Raw genomic sequence first — 12,306 nt, forward strand, 5'->3', positions numbered from 1 at the left:
TTTTTTTTTTTTTTTTTTTTTTTTTTGCAGTACGAGGGCCTCTCACTGTTGTGGCCTCTCCTGTTGCAGAGCACAGGCTCCGGAAGCGCAGGCTCAGCGGCCATGGCTTACAGGCCCAGCCACTCCACGGCATGTGGGATCTTCCCAGACTGGGGCACAAACCCGTGTCCCCTTCATCGGCAGGTGGACTCTCAACCACTGTGCCACCAGGGAAGCCCTGGTCACCTTATCTTTGATAAAGGAGGCAAGAATATACAGTGGAGAAAAGACAGCATCTTCAATAAGTGGTGCTGGGAAAACTGGATAGGTACATGTAAAAGTATGAAATTAGAACACTCCCTAACACCATACACAAAAATAAACTCAAAATGGATTAAAGACCTATATGTAAGACCAGACACTATCAAACTCTTATTAGAGGAAAGCTGCCTAATCTTGAGTCTCATCCTCTTGCTCCCTCTCCTTCCCATTGGACAAGATGTGCTACACATCCCACAAACCTGAAAGCTACCCCAAGCACAAGTTCACCAGAAGATTGAGAAAGTGCTTTTCTCATTTTCCACCAAACCCACATCATGATTCCCATATTGCCTCAGAGACTTTTTTTGCCTGCTCCTTTCAAGATATTTACCATCTTGGTGTCACCTCAGGTTGGGTAAATCAAGGGCCTACTATTTATTATTTAAATTTCTATTTCTCACCAAAATATAAGTTGGGGCTACTCATATAAATATATAAGACTTACAAAACAGAACCATTCATTAAAAGGAGGACTTAATACATGTGAAAAGTGATCTGGTGGGAGACTGAGGCAGGGAGATCACTGTAAGAAAAATGAATAGCAACCTAAAATAAGCAAATAACTTGGCCTCGAGTTTTCAGGCAAGGAAACATTATGATTTACAGAACAGTCTTTCTCTTTTTCTTTTTTATAAAAGGAAACATATAAATTCCTGAAGAGGAACATCAAAAATTTGCCTAAACTTATTTATTTAAGCCACTGACAGGACGAAAAATACCACCATAGTCTTCCAAAATACTTGGTGATCATTCACAAAACTGTACTACTTTATATAAGAATCAAGGATTTAATTTGGCCAAACTCCTTCTAGTAAAAATGTTCCCGGGGCTTCCCTGGTGGCGCAGTGGTTGAGAGTCCGCCTGCTGATGCAGGGGACACAGGTTTGTGCCCCGGTCCGGGAGGATCCCACATGCCGCGGAGTGGCTGGGCCCGTGAGCCATGGCTGCTGGGCCTGCGCGTCAGGAGACTGTGCTCCGCAACGGGAGAGGCCACAACAGTGAGAGGCCCGCGTACCGAAAAAAAAAAAAAAGTTCTCACTTTGAACCTCTACAAATTGTATACAGAGGATTTAGCATTTACTCAATAATAACCCATGTATCTTCTGTGAAAGGGGATATTACAATGAATAAGTCCCTGTCCTCAAGAACCTTGGGACTGCACAGTGGAGGGAAGTCTACAAAGGAATTGAAGCACAAGGCAGAAGACAATGCCCTAGAAAAGAGGATCACACACCACTGAAGCACTAAGTATACACATGCCTCTTGTTGGGGGCTGGGGCGGAGAGAACAGGGACATTTGAAGGGGACTTGAAAGCTACAGAATTGTAACAGATAGAGCATGAGGCACGGGCAAAGTCCGTGGAGGAGGAGGAGGCAGAAAAATATGAGGAATGTCTGAGGCACAAATGCAAAATAGTGAACAATCTACTTTGGCACAGAAGGAGAGAAATGGGAGAATAAGCTGAAAAGTTGAAATCTTATGACAAGGAGCCTGGAATACTACAGTAAGGTGGAATTTGGACTGTTTTCTGTGGGGCTTCCAAAGGCTGCGGTCAGGGAAATTCTGTGACCTGAGTCAAGCTGCAGGAAGATTATCCAATGTCTGTATGGAGGACAGACTGGAGGGAAAGGCTGGAAGCAGGGAGCCTAGGCTGGAGATGACTGTGATCCCCCAGGTAAAGAAAAGCTAGGTCAGAGGCAGGGAATGGCGAGAAGACAAAAAAGCCACACGCTGGGAGGGAGCACTGAGAGGGCCTGGCAGACTGCTGGACTGGGGGACGGAGGGGGTGCGGGAGGGGCGCAGCAGGGCGAGAAACCAAGATGACCTAAGGCAGGGGTCAGCAAACTTGGGCCCACGTGCCAAATCTGGCCTCTTGCATGTTTTGTACAGCCAGGAAGCTATACAAATTTTTACATTTTTAAGTGGTTGGGGAAAAAATAATATTTTGTGACAAGTGGAAACTCGAATGTCAACGTCCGTACATAAAGTTCTCCTGGAACACAGCTACACTTGTTGGTTTACACGTTGTCAATGTCTGCTTTAGTTCTGCAGTGGCAGAACTGTGGAGTTGTCACAGAGTGGCATGATCCTCAAAGCCGAAAATATTTACTGTCTTCCTCTCTACAGGAAAAGTTTTCTGACCACTGGTTCTGATGGTGGTGAACAGAGATAGTACTAAGAGGAACAGAGAAATCATCCACTGGGTTGGCTGGGTCAGAAAAAGAGATGATATTAATTCTGGAGCAGTTAAATGGGAGGTGTCAACAAGACATGCAGGTAAGGGAGCCCAGATGAAATGGAAAGATCATCCCACTGTGGGGCCTCGGCACCTGCTACTCCCTGCCTGGTACTCTTCCTCCAGGTCATGGCATGAGCTGGCTCCTGCTCATCATCCATCATTCAGGTCTGAGCCCAAATGTCATCTCCTCAGAGGTAGCCCCTCTCCCACCCACCTAAGCATTCTCTACCAATTACCATACTTAATTTTCTTTATCGCACGTAACAGCACCTATTTATCGCCAAGTTTAACATCTTAGAATGTTGGCCCCTTAAGAACAGGGCCCTGCCTCTTGTTCCCCACTGTGTCCCCAGTGCCTTGGCCAGTGCCTAAAGCTGCTCAGCTGGTATTTGGGGAGGTAGGGAGTGCAGAAGAAGAAATATGAATAAAAGGGACAACTGGAGCACAGGTGAAAGCAGGTCATCTGCACAGTTCTAGGAATAAATAAGATCTGCCGTTCTCAGAACCTTTAGGAAAGTCTGTACTGGGGGCGGCGAGAGAGGAGAGGAAGAGAAGACACCAAAGAGAAGAGAGCAAAGACACAGACAGAAAGGAGAGAAGTATTGTGTCTCAGAAGCCAGACAGCAGTGGGGTATGGGACATCTTTCAGGAAGGGGGTGTTTAGCAGCATCAAATGCTTTAGCTAACAAGCACAGAAAAAAGGTCTAAGTATGACAGCAAAAAGTCACTGGTGACCTCAAAGAATAAGTCTCAACCTGACTGTGTGGAGGTGGCAGTCAGGTTGCAAAGGGTTAAAGAATGAGTGAGTGGGAGGAAGTAAGGCTTTCAAGGCATTTGGCAGCAGAGGGGGCAGAGGTGCTCCCGGTGTGGTAGGGGTGGGGGGATCCTTCTGTTTTTCATACAGTGACTCAAGTCTGACCTCACCAGCCTGCCTCTCGGTCCTCTCTGCTCCAGCTGCAGTGTTGGTTCCACCTCAGATCCTTTGCGCACGCTGTGAGCCTGCGCTAACAGGCTCCTCACTCTCTTAGCCTGGCTAACTCCTTCACCCTTCAGACTCCAATGTAAAAAAAAAATGTGTCACAAAGACACCCTCTTCTTACTGCCCCCCACCTCTGCTTTATACCAAACTAAGACATCTCTCCAGGTACTCAGCATAATTAAAACAAACAGTTGAATAATTGTTGAGTTATTGTGTCTTCCAGTAGCAAGGAACCTTCTGAGGGCAGAAATCAGGACCGTCTTGTTCTCACATAATATGCAATCTACAGATAATTGTTACATAATGGAATGAACATGAAAACCTGAGAGCGTTTTTGTCTCAGCCAGTTTGTGCATCCCAAGTGGCCTACTTCACAAATCCACATCAAGTAGGCTTACAATTTACGTTCAGGCCAGTCTGGCTTCCTCTGACCTCCCCTTCCTACTCCTGACCAACTGAGATGGGGTGTTTTGGAGATACCACCAAACATCAAATGATTTTCCCAATTAGGTAACTGATATACAGTGATTAGCAGACCTGCCTAAAGTTTTACAGATGGCTTTACTGGAACAAAATCGTTCAGAATATTAAATTTAGGCATTAAGCATCTTCCTTTTTTAAGTCTGTACTTTGTGAACTAGCCCTAAAATGGGTTTGCAGGTGTACCTGGCAAAACATCCAAACATCCAGTGCACTTCTTTACTGTATGAGTCACATCTGTCTGCCTCCCTGTGTGTGATCAATTCAACTAGTTTAATAACAAGATTTTTCACTCGGAAAATATACATTTGGTAGATTGTTTTCTCCCTGATATTTTTCTTCTGTCTTTTCTCTCACCATAACATAAAAGATTATTTTAAATTCTACTAATTGAAAAAAATTGCTATAATTTACAGCCTTGCTACAGTTGAGCTTAATTAACTGTGCAAATAAGCCTGCAGATATAATTGTGCTTAACTGAATGAACTGTTGTCAGTTCTAATACCCTTAAGCCCTTTAAAACACCATTAAAAACAAGAGTTGCATTAATTACAAATTGTTCTTATCTATTCCCACTTTATACATTCGAACTTGTCTGAATTAATGTACCTGAAATTAATAGACCTAAATTTATTCTTTTAAATACCTACAGGTCAGCCTGTTCACTATTTGAGCTGGACTTCCCTACCTACTGCACCCCCCCACCCAATAAAAATTAGGGAGTTCTACTGTCATTTTCCTTCTCAAATAGAAAGACAAGGAAAAGAGACAGCTAACATCTTTGGTATCAAAGCACATGGGATGAGACTATCATCAAGAGCTCTTTTCCAACAACATGACAACTACTGTTCTTGAGAATATGAATAAATGCAACATAAACATTACTAAGAAAGAACTACAGATATATTCAAAATATGATTAGGAGGAAGGACCAGCTTTTTGTACAATTTTATATTTGGGGTAAATCTTGTTTTAGGAAAATGCAACACATACATGGAAAAAGGAACTAATAAAACAGCATTCAGGGGAAACAACATATATTTAAGAGTTCTCTTACACTTTTATAATTTATTAAACAGCAAAACTCCATAGCATATTATCTGATTTATAAGATTTTAAATTTCCACACAACTCTAAAGACACCATTTTACAAACAGGTATGCCTGTGCCTTTCTGCCAACAGCTCACCACTCGCTAAGTAAACTGAATCAGGGAGAGCAACAGAGTACTGACTTTCCCGGGAAGTCTAGTACATTCCTACCAAATTATATACCTTGGATGGCATTTAAAGTAAAATTAAAAACACTTTGTTTCTCATTTTTTCTTAAAAATAACTTACCTACCACCCTGGTGCGGTCTATATCTCTTTTAGATTTGAGAAACTGCCTTCTTTAGGTGCCTAAATGTTTTTGACTTATCCATTTCTAACTGAAGCCTTTGTAATATAGAATGTATCAGCTACTCTTTGTTTTGCATTTAGTGGGTCACACTTCCCTACCATCTTAAGGCATTCTGAATATAATCTGAGCTCTTTAACACAAAGCATACTCACCAATCAGAAGGAGGAAAAAAAAGAGAGCGCATGTGCTAACAAATGTTTAGCTCACAACATGTACCTGGCACCATTCCAAAACCGTTAGGTGTATTTAGGTGTAGTCACTCAATCCTCAAAACAATTTTAGAGGTAGGTACTATCTTATCTTCATTTTATGCATAAGGAAACAGGCATAACTTGCCCACGTTCTTACAGCTAGGATCAAACCAACAGTCCAGCTCCAGAGCTTCCAAAAACACAGATTATGAAAAACAAGACTAATCTACAGTAAATCAGTCTGTGTACCATCTAGAGGCGTAATTTAGTTGACCTGATTTAGTCCCCCGCACCACCCCAACTGGTGGGTTCCAGCTGTTACCCCCTTCTCCGCAGATAGCCACAGCTCCCCTTTTTAAGTTTTGCAGAGGCAGCCTCCTCTTGCAGATCTCTCCAATCACTTACCCTGAAGAATGAAAGCTCCTTCTGTGAAGCAAAGATTCCTCACTGGGTTTTAACACTGAAGAAAACCTCTTCTTCAAGCCTGTCCTGTAGCAATCCTGACTGCAGCTTCTTACTCCACCCCCACCTCTGCCCACCACTTGCACACCTCCCAAGCCCTCAGGCTGCCCTTTTCTGCTAGAGTCCAGAACTATATGGCCTCATTTCCATTATGCTCCACAACTTGACCTCTTCTCTTCTTAATGGACTGGTCATTATCAACACCAATTACTGTACTGTACTGTGAAAGTGACACCTTCAATACGCTAAGGTGTTTACGATGGCATTCGCCCCTCCACTAAATGGCCCCACCCAAGGTGCTTCACTTTTTGAGTTATGGCTCTGCTTTTCATAAACCTCTCCTCATTCACTTCCAATATAAAAATTAACACTGCCTGCCTCAGAGAATGTTCCTTCCTGTATTCATCCTCTTAACAATTCCCATCTCTTGTGTTTTTTGTATTTAATCTCCTATTGACTTGAAAACCAGTTAGGTAGATTGTCTACAAATCCTTTATAAATTAAAAGCAAACCAAAAATAAGTTTTACTCTACTATAAGGAAAGCATATACAGACTTCATGACATCTATTTTGGCTCTAAGCATTTTCTATTTCCTAGTAGCCTTCTAACAGTTGATAAGTGGTGGATAAGTAAGGAATGTTTTCTGTGATGGGGAGGATGAAGAGTTGCACAATGGTCAAATGAAGCTGACCCTTTATAGAACTGTCAGTGCTTCACAGCTGTTGCATTTTTTAATGATGTTATTCTTGAGCTCAAAAACTGTGAATGGCTTCCCATCTTCCCGGTTCATTCGTTCAACACAGGTCACAGTCCCTGACCTCACACTGTTCACGGACTTGTGCAGTCTTCACAGTCTGGCCCCATCCTGAACGTCCAGCCCTACCTCCTTCTGCTGCCTCTCAGTACCCTGCTCTAGTCACAGTGGCTGCCGTGTATAACCTGCAACTGAGAAACTCTGAACAGGCTCAAGGGTCTTCCACTAGACTGTAAACTCTATAAAAGCAGGATTTTTGCCTGTCTTGTTCTGTTTATTCACTCCCTGAGACTCATAGCAGGAGCTCAAAAAGTATTTACTGAATGAATAAATGGATGAACAAAATGCTGTGTGAATATTACTGGTAAGTAAATTCAGTTACCACAGATTAAAAATATCTGAACAAAGACCAGCTCTGTCTTCTGCCTAGAGTAGACTTAAAGAAACTTTCGTTTTGCTTCTAAAGCAGGTCTTGCCTCAGGATCGGCAGTTTACTCATAGAGCACCAAGGAAAAATGTGTGCCCGCTGCCAGCTGTTAAGAATCACAGATCATAAAACCTCAGAAGTAAATATACCACAGAAATGAACTTAAAGTTTTATGCTTTCTTGTTGCCTCAAACTGCCAAAAAAGCTGGTGCACTTCAGAGGAAGAATACTCACAGGAAGTAGTTTCCTGCCCCAGAAACCCGGTCATTTCAACATGGCAGCTGTTTAAAAGCCCATGTTACCATAGGGTTTCAGGACAGGAAGCAATAGTGGCACACCTAGCTGAATTCAGGGGAGAGCAAGAAGCAGAGAGGAAACAACATGCCAAACAAGAACACGGCTTGGAGGTTAGCCCACAAAGTATAAAAATAGTGAACCAATTCCTCTAATGTTTCCTATAATGTAACTGCCCGTACATCATATTTATTAGAAAAGAGAAAATGAAGGGCATAGAAACAAACAGCACCTTCCTTGGTCACTACTGCCGCTTTTTTCATCGTTAACTCTTCTTCCAATATAAATGACTCTAACAGAAAAGAAATTGCTAAGAACGTTATTGTCCTTAAATGGAAAAGGGAGTAGACCAGGGATGACTCTTCTCCTGTGCTTTCTACTTTCCTCTATGTTCTAATTTTTTTATGAGTTTTCCCTCATTATAGTGAGAAAATAATCTTTATGTTTAAAAAAATACAGTTGGGCTTCCCTGGTGGCGCAGTGGTTGAGAGTCCGCCTGCCGATGCAGGGGACACGGGTTCGTGCCCCGGTCCGGGAGGATCCCACATGCCGCGGAGCGGCTGGGCCCATGAGCCGTGGCTGCTGAGCCTGTGCATCCGGAGCCTGTGCTCCGCAACGCGAGAGGCCACAACAGTGAGAGGCCCACGTAACGCAAAAAAAAAAAAAAATACAGTTAAAAAATTTATGTTCTAATAATTACATAACTACATTAAATAATTCCTCTACCCAAAAAAATGAATAACAAAGAATTCAGTAACATCAAACCATCCAATCTTGGCATTCAACATACTGCCTCAACCCCTTTCCTCCTCAACGACCAGTATATATAACAATTCATTTGGTTTTAAAAAATCGTGTCTTACTGACAACAGACTTGTGGTTGCCGAGGGGGAGGGGGGAGGGAAGGACTGGGAGTTTAGAATTAGCAGATGTAAACTACTATATATAGCATGGATAAACAACAAGGTCCTACTGTATAGCACAGGGAACTATATTCAATATCCTGTGATAAACCATAATGGGAAAGAATGTAAAAAAGCATGTCTCTATGTGTATCACTGAGTCACTTTGCTGCACAGCAGAGACTGGCACAGCACTGTAGATCAACTATACTTCAATAAAAAAAAAAGTCTTCACAATAGTTATAGTTATAATTTGCATAGCACTTCAGTTTCCATCATTTACCTAGTTTTTCCCAACAGCTTCGTGAGATTGCCAAGATGGATATTTTTATTTTCATTTTACAGATGAAGAAAATAGGGGCCTGAAGTGAAGCAGCTTGCCATGACAGAAGCCAGGATCTTCTCGTTACCCACCTGGCATTCCAAAACAGAATTTCTCAAGACCAGCACTATTGATATTTTGAGCCAAATAATTCTTTGCTGTAGGCGGCTGCACCGTGCATCGTAGGCTGTTGAGCAGCATCCTTGGCCTCTACCCACTGGATGCCAGTAACACTGCCTCCTCTCAACCCCACCCCGCCCCCACAGTTCTAACAATCAAAAATGTCTCCATAAACCTCAAATATCTCCTTGGGTGCACAATCACACCCAGCTGAGGAACACTGGTCTAAAAGAATCTGCGAGGTTCTTTCTGGCATCTTTATTCTACGATAAGGCTCCACAGAACACTGTACCACCATAAGTCAGACCATCAGAAGCTGCTTGCTTAGCAAGATTCAGTAATTAATCAACTCCCTATCCACTTAAAACAATTTTTTTAAATGTGGAAATGAACAAGAAAAACTTCCTTGTAAATAAATACTCACATCTCAGATGATAAATCTTCTAAAAGCATATGACCTCATTAGAACATAAGTATATACATAATAAAGATATATAAAATAATGTGTGTGGGGGGAGGAAACACTTAACAGAGGAGTCGGAAAACAGACCTTGGTCTTTGTTAATAAACCTTATTAATGCAGTTGTACCTTAGTGTCCACTCTATTAAAATGGGTATAAACCTATACATTCTCAATACCTGCTCCAGCTGGGTTTCTGTCCAAATATATGTGTTACTTCCAGCTACTCAGAAGAAACTGAGTGATAACTTCAAAACATTATTAGAATCTGTGGTCTGCAATTGAAACCACTAGTGTTTGTGAACCCAGAATCTAAACTGGCAGACCTCACTATCCCATTTAAAAGCACTCAGCTTAAATTTCTTCATGCCATTTAATGAGTCTCTTCCTGCAAAAGCAACTTTGCCCTCAAAATTCCTTACTTTCTACCAGCTTTTTAGCAAACGCTTGAATTGAGAACATTTTGCAAGCTAATTCCCCTTAACAACTTACATCTGTAAAAGGTAGATACCAATTGATCAGAAAGATAATTACAAGTACATATAGAACATCAGCCAAATTGCTATTAAGACTGACTAAATTACAACAAACTGAAATGTAGTTATATTTCGGGAAATGTTTGAATTATTTTGTCTATGTATGTATAGTTTATTCACCCTCTATCATCACTTCCCAATAATAATAAGCAATTAGTATACTGTGGAATAGGGAAACTAAACTGGCTTTATTCAACATGGAGTGTCACACTGCAATCCTAGTATTAAAAAAATACATTTTTGTAGCTATTTAGAGAAACTAAGATACGGTGTAAGTGCTTAGTTAATATGACATGCAAAGTTAAAGAGGTTGTGACTATTCCTATTCATAATGTCCACAATCACGCAGGTACCTGCGTCTTTAAATGTGATCTGGATCTATACATAGGAGACATTTTCTCCATATTACAATGCATATTATACCCAAAGTGTCTGGTACCCTTGTAGCCTCCATTAACCTTCACCACAAAGTACAAAAGAACACATTGATCCTTCAATAAAAACGACTGCCTGGTCTTGAAAAACATCAGTCACCCAAAGCAAAGGCAGAAACAACAAAAATGGAGTTTCGGAAAGAGAGGAACAAAAATGTAATCAATATAAAATGTTCATCTTAAAAATTTTTTCCACTGTGTAAATGCCCATAACTCAAATCTTTTTTCTGAAAAAAAAAAAATAGCCAACAATCAAACACTCCATGATCACATCTAGTTGTTTCTGCATTATACTCATCACTTAACTATGTCAGGTTTTTAATGCTTTCCTCCCCCCAAAAAAGTAATAACAATTTTATACAGCTGTAAACTCCTGCCACTGAGAAAAAAGCCCTGCACTCTTAAAAAAAAAAAGAAGTCAACAGCATGTATCCAACCAGGGGCATAAGACAGCTCACAGCCACGTATTAAGAGAAGTGGCACGGAGGATGGGATCCTCTTTCCCATGGACACACAAGAATTCGCAAAGAATATACAATCAAAAAAACAAAAAAATGTGCACAAACACCTGGCAATAATCATACCCTTTATCTAGTCCCCTAGAGAAGTTCCTCGGTAAACACATCCAAGGCGCCCACATCCCTGGAACCTAGGGGAGTGACCTGAGAGGGGTGTTTACTAGTCCTGCTAAAGCGACGTCTCCCTCTGATGCTTGGCGACGGCGTGCGGATGGGGTCTGAGGAGTTACACATGGAGCCAGAGACCAGCCCCAGTTTCGGTTACTAGTCCCTTTACAGCAGGGCTCGCAATTCCCCGAGTGGCTCGCTCTCACTGTTCCTCTTCCCTGGCCATCTCGCCCAGTGAGCGTCTTTCAGACTTTCCGCCCGCTACCTGGGGCCAGTGTCCCAACAGAACCTAAAAGGAAAGGGGGCGTCTCCTGAGTCCCCAGACGCCCCCCTGCCCCAAACTGGGCCCCAAATCCCAGAAACTTTCCCTCGCTGAGATGGCAAAGAAGTCAAATGGCTAAGACGCTCAGCATCCGTCCTGAGGCCTGAAAAATCCTCCTTCCGCTCCCCGGCAATTCTGTCAGAGGGCTGGCGGTCAAGTTCTCGGTGCAACAGCGAGGGACGTCAAACCTCAAGCCCGCGCCTGTATCTCAGGGTGGTATAAACAGGATGTCAGCGCGTCCCAGGCTTGTTGATGAAAACTTGGTGTGCGCTCTGGGGGAGGGGGCAGCGAGCCTTAACCTTTCCCCTTCGGGCCTGGGGCCCCCGGCCCCCGACCTCCCGGCACCGGCCGTCTCCGCTCAGCTGGAAATCCCCCGCCTTGCCCGCTCGCCCCCACCCCGCCCCGGCCCCCAGGTCCAGAGCCACGCTCGAGGAGCGGCCCCGGGTGCGCGACGCGCGAGGCCCCAGAGCGGCGGCCGCGTCTCCCGCCAGCGCCCGGCTCCCCGCCCCTAGCCTCCGGGCGCCGCAGGCTTCTCTACCTCCAGTCGGTGACACTCACCACTTCCGTGTGTGCCTGGGCCGGGGGGCTCCGGGTCACTGCGCGGGTCAGGGTCGGGCGGCCCGCTCCCTAAGCGGCCAGCCCCCCAGAGCCCCAGCGTACACGCACCGGGGTCTGAGGAGGGGACGCAGGGTGGGCTACCAGGGCTGGGGCGCTGGACTCGGCAGTCTGCGGCTGCTTGCTACTCCACGGCCGCCGCGGCCTGCGCTAACCGCCTCCCGCCTCGCCCCGCGGCTGGCCCCGCCTACCACCGCGCGGCCGGTCCCGCCTCCCCGTGATGTCACGCGCGGCTGCCCCCGGAAAGGGGGGCGGGGACCGCGGTGAAGGCGGAGGCGGCGGCACCGCCTCCGCTCAGGACCCAGCGCCTCTAGCCTTCGCGCCCCGCCCCCATGCGGCTTCTCTCACTCCCCCAGCCCTCACTCGCTTCTTTTCAGCACGTATTCTAGAAACAGCAATGCAAGAATGAGAGATCTGCGAGCGCAGAAAGTGAAATTGTCA

The 12,306-nt window shown here is 44.3% G+C and overlaps 1 protein-coding gene across 3 annotated transcripts in view; it reads right to left on the reverse strand.

The window, feature by feature from the left end:
* JAK1 (Janus kinase 1) overlaps positions 1-12,012 on the reverse strand; it is a 139,545-nt gene extending 127,533 nt beyond the window's left edge. For 2 of the 3 annotated variants that reach the window (XM_027113981.1, XM_027113982.1), the window contains exon 1: positions 11,809-12,000. The gene's annotated coding sequence lies outside the window, so the exon portion shown is untranslated. Of the gene's footprint in view, positions 1-11,808 lie in introns of all 3 variants that reach the window. The other variant, XM_027113980.1, reaches the window with a different exon arrangement.
* Positions 12,013-12,306: the final 294 nt, after the last annotated feature.

Source organism: Aethalodelphis obliquidens, unplaced genomic scaffold (assembly GCF_003676395.1).
Source record: "Aethalodelphis obliquidens isolate GAN/ISIS:26980383/991018 unplaced genomic scaffold, ASM367639v1 scaffold13, whole genome shotgun sequence".
Taxonomy (NCBI): domain Eukaryota; kingdom Metazoa; phylum Chordata; class Mammalia; order Artiodactyla; family Delphinidae; genus Aethalodelphis; species Aethalodelphis obliquidens.